Source organism: Pleurodeles waltl, chromosome 5 (assembly GCF_031143425.1).
Source record: "Pleurodeles waltl isolate 20211129_DDA chromosome 5, aPleWal1.hap1.20221129, whole genome shotgun sequence".
In the NCBI taxonomy this organism is placed as follows: domain Eukaryota; kingdom Metazoa; phylum Chordata; class Amphibia; order Caudata; family Salamandridae; genus Pleurodeles; species Pleurodeles waltl.
The window spans coordinates 24,365,721-24,380,772 of record NC_090444.1 but is presented as its reverse complement, the minus strand read 5'-3'; positions in this window follow the sequence as shown (position 1 = coordinate 24,380,772).

The following is a 15,052-nucleotide window of genomic DNA, read 5'->3' as shown; positions in this document are numbered from 1 at the left end:
AGCACAGACACACTGCTTGCCAGCTTGTGTGTGCTGGTGGGGATAAAATGACTAAGCCGACATGGCACTCCCCTCAGGATGCCATGCCAACATCACACTGCCTATAGGTATAGATAAGTCACGCCTCTAGCAGGCCTTACAGCCCTAAGGCAGGGTGCACTATACCATAGGTGAGGGCATAAGTGCATGAGCACTATGCCCCTACAGTGTCTAAGCAAAACCTTAGACATTGTAAGTGCAGGGTAGCCATAAGAGTGCAATATGGTCTGGGAGTCTGTCATGCACAAACTCCACAGCACCATAATGGCTACACTGAAAATTAGGAAGTTTGGTATCAAACTTCTCAGCACAATAAATGCACACTGATGCCAGTGTACATTTCATTGTGAAATACACCCTAGAGGGCATCTTAGAGATGCCCCCTGAAACCACACCGACTACCAGTGTGGGCTGACAAGATTTAGCAGCCTGCCACACACCAGACATGTTGCTGGCCACATGGGGAGAGTGCCTTTGTCACTCTGTGGCTAGTAACAAAGCCTGTACTGGGTGGAGGCGCTTCTCACCTCCCCCTGCAGGAATTGTAACACCTGGCGGTGAGCCTCAAAGGCTCACCCCCTTTGTTACAGCACCCCGGGGCACTCCAGCTAGTGGAGTTGCCTGCCCCCTCCGGCCACGGCCCCACTTTTGGCGGCAAGGCCGGAGGAGATAATGACAAAAACAAGGAGGAGTTACTGGCTAGTCAGGACAGCCCCTAAGGTGTCCTGAGCTGAGGTGACTCTGACTTTTAGAAACCCTCCATCTTGCAGATGGAGGATTCCCCCAATAGGATTAGGGATGTGCCCCCCTCCCCTCAGGGAGGAGGCACAAAGAGGGTGTAGCCACCCTCAGGGCTAGTAGCCATTGGCTACTAACTCACCAGACCTAAACACACCCTGTAATTGAGTATTTAGGGGCTCCCAGAACCTATCAAGATAGATTCCTGCAACCTAAGACGAAGAAGGACTGCTGAGCTGAAGAACCTGCAGAGAAGACGGAGACACCAACTGCTTTGACCCCAGCTCTACTGGCCTGTCTCCCCACTTCAAAAAAACTGCTACAGCGATGCTTCCACAGGGTCCAGCGACCTCTTAAGCCTCAGAGGACTACCCTGCATCTAAAAGAACCAAGAACTCCAGGGGACAGCTGCTCTGCTCCAAGGAAGAAGCATCTTTGCAATAAAGAAGCAACTTTAAAAGAACACAAGTTTCCTGCCGGAAGCATGAGACTTTGCACTCTGCACCTGACGCCCTCGGCTCGACTTATGGAGAACTAACACTACAGGGAGGACTCCCCGGCGACTGCGAGCCCGTGAGTAGCCAGAGTTGACCCTCCTGACCCCCCACAGCGACGCCTGCAGAGGGAATCCAGAGGTCCCCCTGACCGCGACTGCCTGCTTCTAAGAACCCAACGCCTGGTAAGGACACTGCACCCGCAGTCCCCAGGACCTGAAGGATCCGACCTCCAGTGCAGGAGCGACCCCCAGGTGGCCCTCTCCCTTGCCCAGGTGGTGGCTACCCCGAGGAGCCCCCCCCCCCTTGCCTGCCTGCATCGATGAAGAGACCCCCTGGGTCTCCCATTGAACTACATTGCAAACCCGACGCCTTTTTACACACTGCACCCGGCCGCCCCTGTGCCGCTGTAGGAGGCTGGACTGGCTTGTAGTGAGTACCAAGGGGTACTTGCACCTTGCACCAGGCCCAGTTATCCCATATTAGTGTATAGGGTGTCTAGCAGCATAGGCTGATAGATAATGGTAGCTTAGCAGAGCAGCTTAGGCTGAACTAGGAGACGTGTGAAGCTACTACAGTACCACAAGTGTCACTTGCACAATATCATAAGAAAACACAATACACAGTTATACTAAAAATAAAGGTACTTTATTTTTATGACAATATGCCAAAGTATCTTAGAGTGTACCCTCAGTGAGAGGATATGAAATATACACAAGATATATGTACACAATACCAAAAATATGCAGTATAGTCTTATAAAACAGTGCAAACAATGTATAGTTACAATAGGATGCAATGGGGACACATAGGGATAGGGGCAACACAAACCATATACTCCAAAAGTGGAATGCGAACCACGAACAGACCCCAAACCTATGTGACCTTGTAGAGGGTCGCTGGGACTATTAGAAAATAGTGAGAGTTAGAAAATTAGCCCTCCCAAGACCCTGAAAAGTGAGTGCAAAGTGCACTAAAGTTCCCCAAAAGACAAAGAAGTTGTGATAGAGGAATACTGCAGGGAAGACACAAACCAGCAATGCAACAATGATGGATTTCCAGTCGAGGGTACCTGTGGAACAAGGGGACCAAGTCCAAAAGTCACAAGCAAGTCGGAGATGGGCAAATGCCCAGGAAATGCCAGCTGTGGGTGCAAAGAAGCTTCTACTGGACAGAAGAAGCTGAGGTTTCTGCAGGAACGAAAAGGGCTAGAGACTTCCCCTTTGGTGGATGGATCTCGCTCGCCGTGGAGAGTCGTGCAGAAGTGTATTTTCCCGCCGAAAGAACGCCAACAAGCCTTGCTAGCTGCAAATCGTGCAGATAGCGTTTTTGGATGCTGCTGTGGCCCAGGAGGGACCAGGAGGTCGGAAATTGGACCAGGAGGTAGAGGGGACGTCGAGCAAGACAAGGAGCCCACTTAGCAGCAGGTAGCACCCGGAGAAGTGCCAGAAACAGGCACTACAAGGATGTGTGAAATGGTGCTCACCCGAAGTTACACAAAGGAGTCCCACGTCGCCAGAGACCAACTTAGAAAGTCATGCAATGCAGGTTAGAGTGCCGTGGACCCAGGCTTGGCTGTGCACAAAGGATTTCTGCCGGAAGTGCACAGGGGCCGGAGTAGCTGCAAAAGTCGTGGTTCCCAGCAATGCAGTCTAGTGAGGTGAGGCAAGGACTTACCTCCACCAAACTTGGACTGAAGAGTCACTGGACTGTGGGAGTCACTTGGACACAGTTGCTGGATTCGAGGGACCTCGCTCGTCGTGCTGAGAGGAGACCCAAGGGACCGGTAATGCAGCTTTTTGGTGCCTGCGGTTGCAGGGGGAAGATTCCGTCGACCCACAGGAGATTTCTTCAGAGTTTCTAGTGCAGAGAGGAGGCAGACTACCCCCACAGCATGCACCACTAGGAAAACAGTTGAGAAGGCGGCAGGATCAGCGTTACAGAGTTGCAGTAGTCGTCTCTGCTACTATGTTGCAGTTTTGCAGGCTTCCAGCGCGGTCAGCAGTTGATTCCGTGGCAGAAGGTGAAGAGAGAGATGCAGAGGAACTCTGATGAGCTCTTGCATTCGTTATCTACAGTTTCCCCAGAGACAGAGACCCTAAATAGCCAGAAAAGAGGGTTTGGCTACCTAGGAGAGAGGATAGGCTAGCAACACCTGAAGGAGCCTGTCAGAAGGAGTCTCTGACGTCACCTGGTGGCACTGGCCACTCAGAGCAGTCCAGTGTGCCAGCAGCACCTCTGTTTCCAAGATGGCAGAGGTCTGGAGCACACTGGAGGAGCTCTGGACACCTCCCAGGGGAGGTGCAGGTCAGGGGAGTGGTCACTCCCCTTTCCTTTGTCCAGTTTCGCACAAGAGCAGGGCTAAGGGGTCCCTGAACCGGTGTAGACTGGCTTATGCAGAAATGGGCACCAAATGTGCCCATGAAAGCATTTCCAGAGGCTGGGGGAGGCTACTCCTCCCCTGCCTTCACACCATTTTCCAAAGGGAGAGGGTGTAACACCCTCTCTCAGAGGAAGTCCTTTGTTCTGCCATCCTGGGACAAGCCTGGCTTGACCCCAGGAGGGCAGAAACCTGTCTGAGGGATTGGCAGCAGCAGCAGCTGCAGTGAAACCCCAGGAAATGCAGTTTGGCAGTACCAGGGTCTGTGCTACAGACCACTGGGATCATGGGATTGTGCCAACTATGCCAGGATGCATAGAGGGGGCAATTCCATGATCATAGACATATTACATGCCCATATTCGGAGTTACCATTGTGAAGCTACATATAGGTAGTGACCTATATGTAGTGCATGCGTGTAATGGTGTCCCCGCACTCACAAAGTCAGGGGAATTGGCCCTGAACAATGTGGGGGCACCTTGGCTAGTGCCAGGGTGCCCTCACACTAGATAACTTTGCACATAACCTTTACCAGGTAAAGGTTAGACATATAGGTGACTTATAAATTACTTAAGTGCAGTGTAAAATGGCTGTGAAATAACGTGGACGTTATTTCACTCAGGCTGCAGTGGCAGGCCTGTGTAAGAATTGTCAGAGCTCCCTATGGGTGGCAAAAGAAATGCTGCAGCCCATAGGGATCTCCTGGAACCCCAATACCCTGGGTACCTCAGTACCATATCCTAGGGAATTATAAGGGTGTTCCAGTAAGCCAATATAAATTGGTAAAATTGGTCACTAGCCTATTAGTGACAATTTGAAAGATATGAGAGAGCATAACCACTGAGGTTCTGGTTAGCAGAGCCTCAGTGAGACAGTTAGGCACCACACAGGGAACACATACATGTAGGTCACAACCTTATGAGCACTGGGGTCCTGGCTAGCAGGGTCCCAGTGACACATAACAAACATACTGAAAACATAGGGTTTTCACTATGAGCACTGGGCCCTGGCTAGCAGGATCCCAGTGAGACAGTGAAAATACCCTGACATACACTCACAAACAGGCCAAAAGTGGGGGTAACAAGGCTAGAAAGAGGCTACTTTCTCACACAACCCACCCCCCCCCCAAACGAAGGACAATAAGGCTAACCCTGGCCAGTTGAGACTTTATTGTCTAAGTGGTGATAAGTAGATAGTAGCTCTGCAATAGACTGGTTACTCCCTTTATCATCCACTATATGATTACTTCCCTGTGGGGATGTAAACCACCCTGTTTGAAGTTTTTTAGCTAAGTGTAGGAGGCTGGACTGGCTTTTAGTGAGTACCAAGGGGTACTTGCACCTTGCACCAGGCCCAGTTATCCCTTATTAGTGTATAGGGTGTCTAGCAGCATAGGCTGATAGATAATGGTAGCTTAGCAGAGCAGCTTAGGCTGAACTAGGAGACGAGTGAAGCTCCTACAGTACCACAAGTGTCACTTGCACAATATCATAAGAAAACACAATACACAGTTATACTAAAAATAAAGGTACTTTATTTTTATGACAATATGCCAAAGTATCTTAGAGTGTACCCTCAGTGAGAGGATAGGAAATATACAGAAGATATATGTACACAATACCAAAAATATGCAGTATAGTCTTAGAAAACAGTGCAAACAATGTATAGTTACAATAGGATGCAATGGGGACACATAGGGATAGGGGCAACACAAACCATATACTCCAAAAGTGGAATGCGAACCACGAATGGACCCCAAACCTATGTGACCTTGTAGAGGGTCGCTGGGACTATTAGAAAATAGTGAGGGTTAGAAAAATAGCCCACCCCAAGACCCTGAAAAGTGAGTGCAAAGTGCACTAAAGTTCCCCCAAGGACATAGAAGTCGTGATAGAGGAATACTGCAGGGAAGACACAAACCAGCAATGCAACAACGATGGATTTCCAGTCGAGGGTACCTGTGGAATAAGGGGACCAAGTCCAAAAGTCACAAGCAAGTCGGAGATGGGCATATGCCCAGGAAATGCCAGCTGTGGGTGCAAAGAAGCTTCTACTGGACAGAAGAAGCTGAGGTTTCTGCAGGAACGGAAAGGGCTAGAGACTTCCCCTTTGGTGTACGGATCCCCCTCGCCGGGGAAAGTTGTGCAGAAGTGTTTTCCCGCCGAAAGAACGCCAACAAGCCTTGCTAGCTGCAAATTGTGCAGTTAAAGTTTTTGGATGCTGCTTTGGTCCAGGAGGGACCAGGAGGTTGCAAATTGGACCAGGAAGTAGAGGAGACGTCGAGCAAGACAAGGAGCCCTCTTAGCAGCAGGTAGCACCCGGAGAAGTGCCAGAAACAGGCACTACAAGGATGCGTGAAACGGTGCTCTCCCGAAGTTACACAAAGGAGTCCCACGTCGCCGGAGACCAACTTAGAAAGTCGTGCAATGCAGGTTAGAGTGCCGTGGACCCAGGCTTGGCTGTGCACAAAGGATTTCCGCTGGAAGTGCACAGGGGCCGGAGTAGCTGCAAAAGTTGCGGTTCCCAGCAATGCAGTCTAGTGAGGTGAGGCAAGGACTTACCTTCACCAAACTTGGACTGAAGAGTCACTGGACTGTGGGGGTCACTTGGACACAGTTGCTGGATTCAAGGGACCTCGCTCGTCGTGCTGATAGGAGACCCAAGGGACCAGTAATGCAGCTTTTTGGTGCCTGGGGTTGCAGGGGGAAGATTCCGTCGACCCACTGGAGATTTCTTCGGAGCTTCTAGTGCAGAGAGGAGGCAGACTACCCCCACAGCATGCACCACCAGGAAAACAGTCGAGAAGGCGGCAGGATCAGCATTACAGAGTTGCAGTAGTTGTCTTTGCTACTATGTTGCAGTTTTGCACGTTTCCAGCGCGGTCAGCAGTCGATTCCTTGGCAGAAGGTGAAGAGAGAGATGCAGAGGAACTCGGATGAGCTCTTGCATTCGTTATCTACAGTTTCTCCAGAGACAGAGACCCTAAATAGCCAGAAAAGAGGGTTTGGCTACCTAGGAGAGAGGATAGGCTAGCAACACCTGAAGGAGCCTGTCAGAAGGAGTCTCTGACGTCACCTGGTGGCACTGGCCACTCAGAGCAGTCCAGTGTGCCAGCAGCACCTCTGTTTCCAAGATGGCAGAGGTCTGGAGCACACTGGAGGAGCTCTGGACACCTCCCAGGGGAGGTGCAGGTCAGGGGAGTGGTCACTCTTCGCGCCAGAGCAGGGCTAAGGGGTCCCTGAACCGGTGTAGACTGGCTTATGCAGAAATGGGCACCAAATGTGCCCATGAAAGCATTTCCAGAGGCTGGGGGAGGCTACTCCTCCCCTGCCTTCACACCATTTTCCAAAGGGAGAGGGTGTAACACCCTCTCTCAGAGGAAGTCCTTTGTTCTGCCATCCTGGGACAAATCTGGCTTGACCCCAGGGGGGCAGAAACTTGTCTGAGGGGTTGGCAGCAGCAGCAGCTGCAGTGAAACCTCAGGAAAGGCAGTTTGGCAGTACCAGGGTCTGTGCTACAGACCACTGGGATCATGGGATTGTGCCAACTATGCCAGAATGGCATAGAGGGGGCAATTCCATGATCATAGACATGTTACATGGCCATATTCGGAGTTACCATTGTGAAGCTACATATAGGTAGTGACCTATATGTAGTGCACGCGTGTAATGGTGTCCACGCACTCACAAAGTCCGGGGAATTGGCCCTGAACAATGTGGGGGCACCTTGGCTAGTGCCAGGGTGCCCTCACACTAAGTAACTTTGCACCTAACCTTTACCAGGTAAAGGTTAGACATATAGGTGACTTATAAGTTACTTAAGTGCAGTGTAAAATGGCTGTGAAATAACGTGGACGTTATTTCACTCAGGCTGCAGTGGCAGGCCTGTGTAAGAATTGTCAGAGCTCCCTATGGGTGGCAAAAGAAATGCTGCAGCCCATAGGGATCTCCTGGAACCCCAATACCCTGGGTACCTCAGTACCATATACTAGGGAATTATAAGGGTGTTCCAGTAAGCCAATATAAATTGGTAAAATTGGTCACTAGCCTGTTAGTGACAATTTGAAAGATATGAGAGAGCATAACCACTGAGGTTCTGGTTAGCAGAGCCTCAGTGAGACAGTTAGGCACCACACAGGGAACACATACATGTAGGCCACAACCTTATGAGCACTGGGGTCCTGGCTAGCAGGGTCCCAGTGACACATAACAAACATACTGAAAACATAGGGTTTTCACTATGAGCACTGGGCCCTGGCTAGCAGGATCCCAGTGAGACAGTGAAAATACCCTGACATACACTCACAAACAGGCCAAAAGTGGGGGTAACAAGGCTAGAAAGAGGCTACCTTCTCACATCCGCTGAGGGTGTACTTTTTGTGCTGACTTGTGTCCCCCCTAGTGCCCTACAAAACCCCCCTGGTCTGCCCTCCGAAGACACGGGTAATTACCTGCTGGCAGACTGGAACCGGGGCACCCCTTCTCCATTGAAGCCTATGCGTTTTAGGGCACCACTTTGACCTCTGCACCTGACCGGCCCTGAGCTGCTGGTGTGGTAACTTTGGGGTTGTCCTGACCCCCCAACAGTGGGCTACCTTGGACCCAACTTTGAACCCTGTAGGTGGTTTACTTACCTGCAAAACTTACAAACACTTACCTTGCCCAGGAACTGTTGAAAATTGCAGTGTCCAGTTTTAAAATAGCCTATTGCCATTTGTGTGAAAACTGTATATGCTATTTTGCTAATTCAAAGTTCCTAAGTGAAATATCTTTCATTTAAAATATTGTTTGTAAATCTTGAACCTGTGGTTCTTAAAATAAACTAAGAAAATATATTTTTCTATATAAAAACCTATTCGCCTGGAATTGTCTTTGATTGTGTGTTCCCCCTTTATTGCCTGTGTGTGTACAACAAATGCTTAACACTACCCTCTGATAAGTCTACTGCTCGACCACACTACCACAAAATAGAGCATTAGAATTATCTCTTTTTGCCACTATCTTACCTCTAAGGGGAAACCTTGGACTCTGTGCATGGTATTTCTTACTTTGAAATAGTACATACAGAGCCAACTTCCTACAATAGGTCACTACCTATGTATGGCGTCACAATGGTAACTCCAAACATATCCATGTAACTTGTCTAAGATCATGGAATTGTCACCCCAATGGGGAGACAATTCCATGATCCCCCGAGTCTCAAGCACAGAACCCGGGTACTGCCAAACTGCCTTCCCGGGTCTCCACTGCAGCTGCTGCTGTTGCCAACCCCTCAGACAGGTTTCTGCCCTCCTGGGGTCCAGGCAGCCCTGGCCCAGGAGGGCGGAACAAAGGATTTCCTCTGAGACAGGGTGTAACACCCTCTCCCTTTGGAAATAGGTGTGATGGCTGGGGAGGAGTAGCCTCCCCCAGCCTCTGGAAATGCTTTGATGGGCACAGATGGTACCCATCTCTGCATAAGCCAGTCTACACCGGTTCAGGGATCCCCCAGCCTTGCTCTGGGGCGAAACTGGACAAAGGAAAAGGGAGTGACCACTCCCCTGACCTGCACCTCCCAGGGGAGGTGCCCAGAGCTCCTCCGGTGTGCCCTAGACCTCTGCCTTCTTGGAAACAGAGGTGTTGCTGGCACACTGGACTGCTCTGAGTGCCCAGTGCCAGCAGGTGACGTCAACGACTCCTTCTGTTAGGCTCTTACCTCTCTTAGTAGTGTATCCTCCTTCCTAGGTAGCCAAACCTCCTTTTCTGTCTATTTAGGGCCTCTGCTTTGGGGAATTCTTCGGATACCGAATGCAAGAGCTCACCAGAGTTCCTCTGCATCTCCCTCTTCACCTTCTGCCAAAGGATCGACCGCTGACTGCTCAGGACGCCTGCAAAACTGCAACAAAGTAGCAAAGATGACTACTAGCAACCTTCTATCGCTCATCCTGCCGGCTTTCTCGACTGTTTCCATGTGGTGCATGCTCTGGGGGTAGCCTGCCTCCTTTCTGCATCAGGAGCTCTGAAGAAATCACCCAGGGGTCAACGGAATCTTCCCCCTGCAACCGCAGGCAACAAAAGACTGCATCACCGGTCTTCTGGGTCCCTTCTCAGCACAACGAGCGTGGTCCCTGGAACTCAGCAACTCTGTCCAAGTGATTCCCACAGTCCAATGACTCTTCAGTCCAAGTTTGGTGGAGGTAAGTCCTTGCCTTCCCACGCTAGACTGCATTGCTGCGTACCGTGTGATTTGCAGCTGCTCCGGCTCCTGTGCACTCTTCCAGGATTTCCTTCATGCACAGCCAAGCCTGGGTCCCCAACACTCTAACCTGCAGTGCACAACCTTCTGAGTTGTCCTCCGGCGTCGTTGGACTCCCTTTTGTGACTTCGCATGGACTCCAGTTCACTCCCCTTCCAAGTGCCTGTTCAGGTACTTCTGCGGGTGCTACCTGCTTCTGTGAGGGCTTCCTGACTTGCTGGGCGCCCCCTCTGTCTCCTCATCCAAGTGGCGACATCCTGGTCCCTCCTGGGACACAGCAGCATCCAAAAACCCTAACCACGACCCTTGCAGCTAGCAAGGCTTGTTTGCGGTATTTCTGCATGGGAGCACGTCTATAAGCTTCTTCACGACGTGGGACATCCATCCTCCAAAGGGGAAGTTTCTAGTCCTCTTCGTTCTTGCAAAACACCAAGCTTCTTCCATCTGGTGGCAGCTTCCTTGCACCCTCAGCTGGCATTTCCTGGGCTCCTGCCCACTCTCGACACTGTTGCGACTCTTGGACTTGGACCCCTTGTCTTACAGGTACTCAGGTCCGGAAATCCACTGTTGTTGCATTGCTGGTGTTGGTTTTCCTTGCAGAATCCCCCTATCACGACTTCTGTGCTCTCTGGGGGTTGTAGGTGCACTTTACACCTACCTTATAGGGTCTTGGGGTGGGCTATTTTTCTAACCCTCACTGTTTTCTTACAGTCCCAGCTACCCTCTACAAGCTCACATAGGTTTGGGGTCCATTCATGCTTCGCATTCCACTTTTGGAGTATATGGTTTGTGTTGCCCCTATACCTATGTGCTCCTATTGCAATCTACTGTAACTTTACATTGCTTGCATTACTTCCTTTTGCTATTACTTGCATAGTTTTGGTTTTTGTACATACATCTTGTGTATATTTCTCATCCTCATACTGAGGGTACTCACTGAGATACTTTTGGCATATTGTCATAAAAATAAAGTACCTTTATTTTTAGTATATCTGTGTATTGTGTTTTCTTATGATATTGTGCATATGACACCAGTGGTATAGTAGCAGCTTTACATGTCTCCTAGTTCAGCCTAAGCTGCTTTGCCATAGCTACCTTCTATCAGCCTAAGCTGCTAGAAACACCTCTTCTACATTAATAAGGGATAACTGGACCTGGCACAAGTTGTAATTACCTCTTGTACCCAGTACAAGCCAGGCCAGCCTCCTACAGGGGTAGCAAGGGTAAATCCCTACCCACTATCCCTCCCCTACAGATGATTCTCCTTCTGAGGAAGAAGAATTTCCTCCCTGTGAAGAACCTTCACCAGATGAGCTGGCAGCAGACACTGCTGAGCTTTCGGTGGAGGGGGGCCTGCCAGGGAAGAGCTGTGCGTGGCACAGCAAACCTGTCCCACATTAGAGGGTCTCAGGCAGCAAGCTGTCAAACAGCAAAATGGGGATGTCAGTGACTCACATAGAGATAACTGGGAGGACAACCTCTTGTACACAGAGGCAAGGGACCCAAAACCTGGAGCAGCCAGGAGATTGGTCATTCCCCTGCAGTACAGAGAGTTCCTCCTAACTCTGGCACATGGCATTCCTTTGGCTAGGCATTTGTGCAAGATCAAAACATGGGAAAGGCTTGTCCCCCTGTTTCACTGGCCTAGGATGTCAGAGGACACTAAATATGTTTGCAAGTCTTGTGTGACCTGCCAAGCCAGTGGCAAGACTGGTGGCACCCCAAAGGCTCCCCTTATTCCACTACCTGTGGTTGGGGTCCCCTTTGAAAGGGTAGGGGTTGACATAGTTGGCCCCCTTGACCCTCCTACTGCTTCAGGCAATAGGTTTATCTTGGTGGTTGTGGACCATGCCACAAGATATCCTGAAGCAATTCCTCTAAGGACCACTACAGCACCTGCAGTGGCAAAAGCCCTCCTGTGAATCTTTTCCAGGGTGGGTTTTCCAAAAGAGGTTGTATCAGACAAGGGTAGCAACGTTATGTCTGCATACTTGAAAGCTATGTGGAAGGAATGTGGTGTAACCTACAAATTCACCACTCCTTATCATCCACAGACTAATGGACTGGTAGAGAGGTTTAATAAAACTCTCAAAGGTATGATAATGGGACTCCCTGAAAAACTCAGGAGGAGATGGGATGTCCTGTTACCTTGCCTCCTTTTTGCTTACAGGAAGGTACCCCAGAAAGGAGTGGGCTTCATCCCCTTTGAACTCTTCTTTGGGCACCCTGTAAGAGGTACCCTAACACTTGTGAAGGAGGGTTGGGAACAACCTTTAAAAGCTCCTAAGCAGGATATAGTGGACTACGTACTTGGCCTAAGATCCAGAATGGAGGAGTACATGAAAAAGGCCAGTAAAAACCTTCAGGCCAGCCAAGAGCTCCAAAAGCAATGGCATGACCAGAAGGCTGTTCTGATTCAGTACCAACCAGGACAGAAGGTGTGGGTATTGGAGCCTGTGGCCCCAAGAGCACTCTAAGACAAATGGAGTGACCCCCATCTCATTGTTGAAAAGAAGGGCGAGGTCACCTACTTGGTTGACTTGGGCACTGCCAGGAGTCCCCTTAGGGTGATTCATTTCAACCGCCTAAAACCCTACTATGACAGGGCTGATCTCACCCTGGTCATGGCAACAGATGAAGGACAGGAAGAAGAGAGTGACCCTCTCCCTGATCTCTTCTCTTCCACTGAAGGTGATGCTTTAGTGGAAGGTGTAGTTTTGGCAGACTGTCTTACTGCTGAGCAGAAAGACAACTGCCTAAATCTCCTTGGACAGTTTTCTGAACTCTTTTCAACTGTGCCAGGCACCACATCTTGGTGTGAACACACAATTGATACTGGAGACAGCTTGCCTGTCAAAAGTAAAATCTATAGGCAGCCTGACCATGTCAGGGACTGCATAAAGCAAGAGGTTCAGAAAATCCTTGATCTAGGAGTGGTTGAACATTCTGAAAGCCCATGGGCCTCTCGTGTGATGCTTGTACCACAGCCTCACTCAAAAGATGGAAAAAGGGAGATGAGGTTTTGTGTAGATTACAGAGGTCTCAACCAGGTAACAAAAACTGATGCTCACCCTATATCCAGGGCAGATGAGCTCATAGATACACTGGCATCTGCCAAGTATCTAAGCACCTTTGATTTGACTGCAGGGTATTGGCAGATCAAATTGTCAGAGGATGCTAAAGCAAAAACTGCAATTTCTACTATAGGAGGGTGTAGGAGGCTGGCCTGGTTTGTAGTGAGTACCAAGGGGTACTTACACTCTGCACCAGGTCTAGGTATCCCTTATTAGTGTAGAAGAGGTGTCTAGCAGCTTTGGCTGATAGAAAAGGGCAGTTTAGCAGAGCAGCTTAGGCTGAACTAGGAGACATGCAAAGCTCCCACTATACCACTGGTGTCATATGCACAATATCGTAAGAAAACACAATACACAGATATACTAAAAATAAAGGTACTTTATTTTTATGACAATATGCCAAAAGTATCTCAGTGAGTACCCTCAGTATGAGGATAGCAAATATACACAAGATATATGTACACAATACCAAAATTATGCAGTAATAGCAATAGAAAGCAATGCAAGCAATGTACAGTCACAATAGATTGCAATGAGAGCACATAGGTATAGGGGAAACACAAACCATATACTCTAGAAGTGGAATGCGAACCACGAATGGACCCCAAACCTATGTGAGCTTATAGAGGGTTGCTGGGACTGTAAGAAAACAGTGAGGGTTAGAAAAATAGCCCACCCCAAGACCCTGAAAAGAAGGTGTAAAGTACACCTAAGTTCCCCAGAGAGCACAGAAGTCGTGATAGGGGAATTCTGCAAGGAAGACCAACACCAGCAATGCAACAACAATGGATTTCCGGATGAGAGTACCTGTGGAACAAGGGGACCAAATCCAAGAGTCACGCTCAAGTCGGGAGTGGGCAGATGCCCAAGAAATGCCAGCTGAGGTTGCAAAGAAGCTGCCATCGGATGGTAGAATCTGTGGATTCTGCAAGAACGAAGAGGACTAGGAACTTCCCCTTTGGAGGATGGATGTCCCACGTCGTGAACAGTCGTGCAAAAGTGTTTCCATGCAGAAAGACTGCAAACAAGCCTTGCTACCTGCAAGGGTTGCGGTTAGGGTTTTTGGATGCTGCTGTGGCCCAGGAAGAACCAGGATGTCGCCAATTGCGTGAGGAGACAGACGGGGCGTCCAGCAAGACAAAGAGCCCACTCAGAAGCAAGCAGCACCCGCAGAAGTGCCGGAACAGGCACTATGAATTGGAGTGAACCGGAGCTCACCCGAAGTTGCACAAGAGGGTCCCACGAAGCCGGAGGACAACTCAGGAGGTCATGCAATGCAGGTTAGAGTGCCGGGGACCCAGGCTTGGCTGTGCACAAAGGAAATCCTGGAAGAGTGCACAGGAGCCGGAGTAGCTGCAAAACACGCGGTTCCCAGCAATGCAGTCTAGCGTGGGGAGGCAAGGACTTACTTCCACCAAACTTGGACTGAAGAGTCACTGGACTGTGGAAGTCACTTGGACAGAGTTGCTGAGTTCAAGGGACCTCGCTCGTCATGCTGAGAGGAGACCCAGAGGACCTGTGATGCAGTTCTTTGGTGCCTGCGGTTGCAGGGGGAAGATTCCGTCGACCCACGGGAGATTTCTTCGGAGCTTCTAGTGCAGAGAGGAGGCAGACTACCCCCACAGCATGCACCACCAGGAAAACAGTTGAGAAGGTGGCAGGATCAGCGTTACAAGGTCGCAGAAGTCGTCGTTGCTACTTTGTTGCGGTTTTGCAGGCTTCCAGCGCGGTCAGCAGTCGATTCCTTGGCAGAAGGTGAAGAGAGAGATGCAGAGGAACTCTGATGAGCTCTTGCATTCGTTATCTAAGGAATTCCGCAAAGCAGAGACCCTAAATAGCCAGAAAAGGAGGTTTGGCTACTTAGGAGAGAGGATAGGCTAGCAACACCTGAAGGAGCCTATCAGAAGGAGTCTCTGACGTCACCTGCTGGCACTGGCCACTCAGAGCAGTCCAGTGTGCCAGCAGCACCTCTGTTTCCAAGATGGCAGAGGTCTGGAGCACACTGGAGGAGCTCTGGGCACCTCCCAGGGGAGGTGCAGGTCAGGGGAGTGGTCACTCCCCTTTCCTTTGTCCAGTGTCGCGCCAGAGCAGGG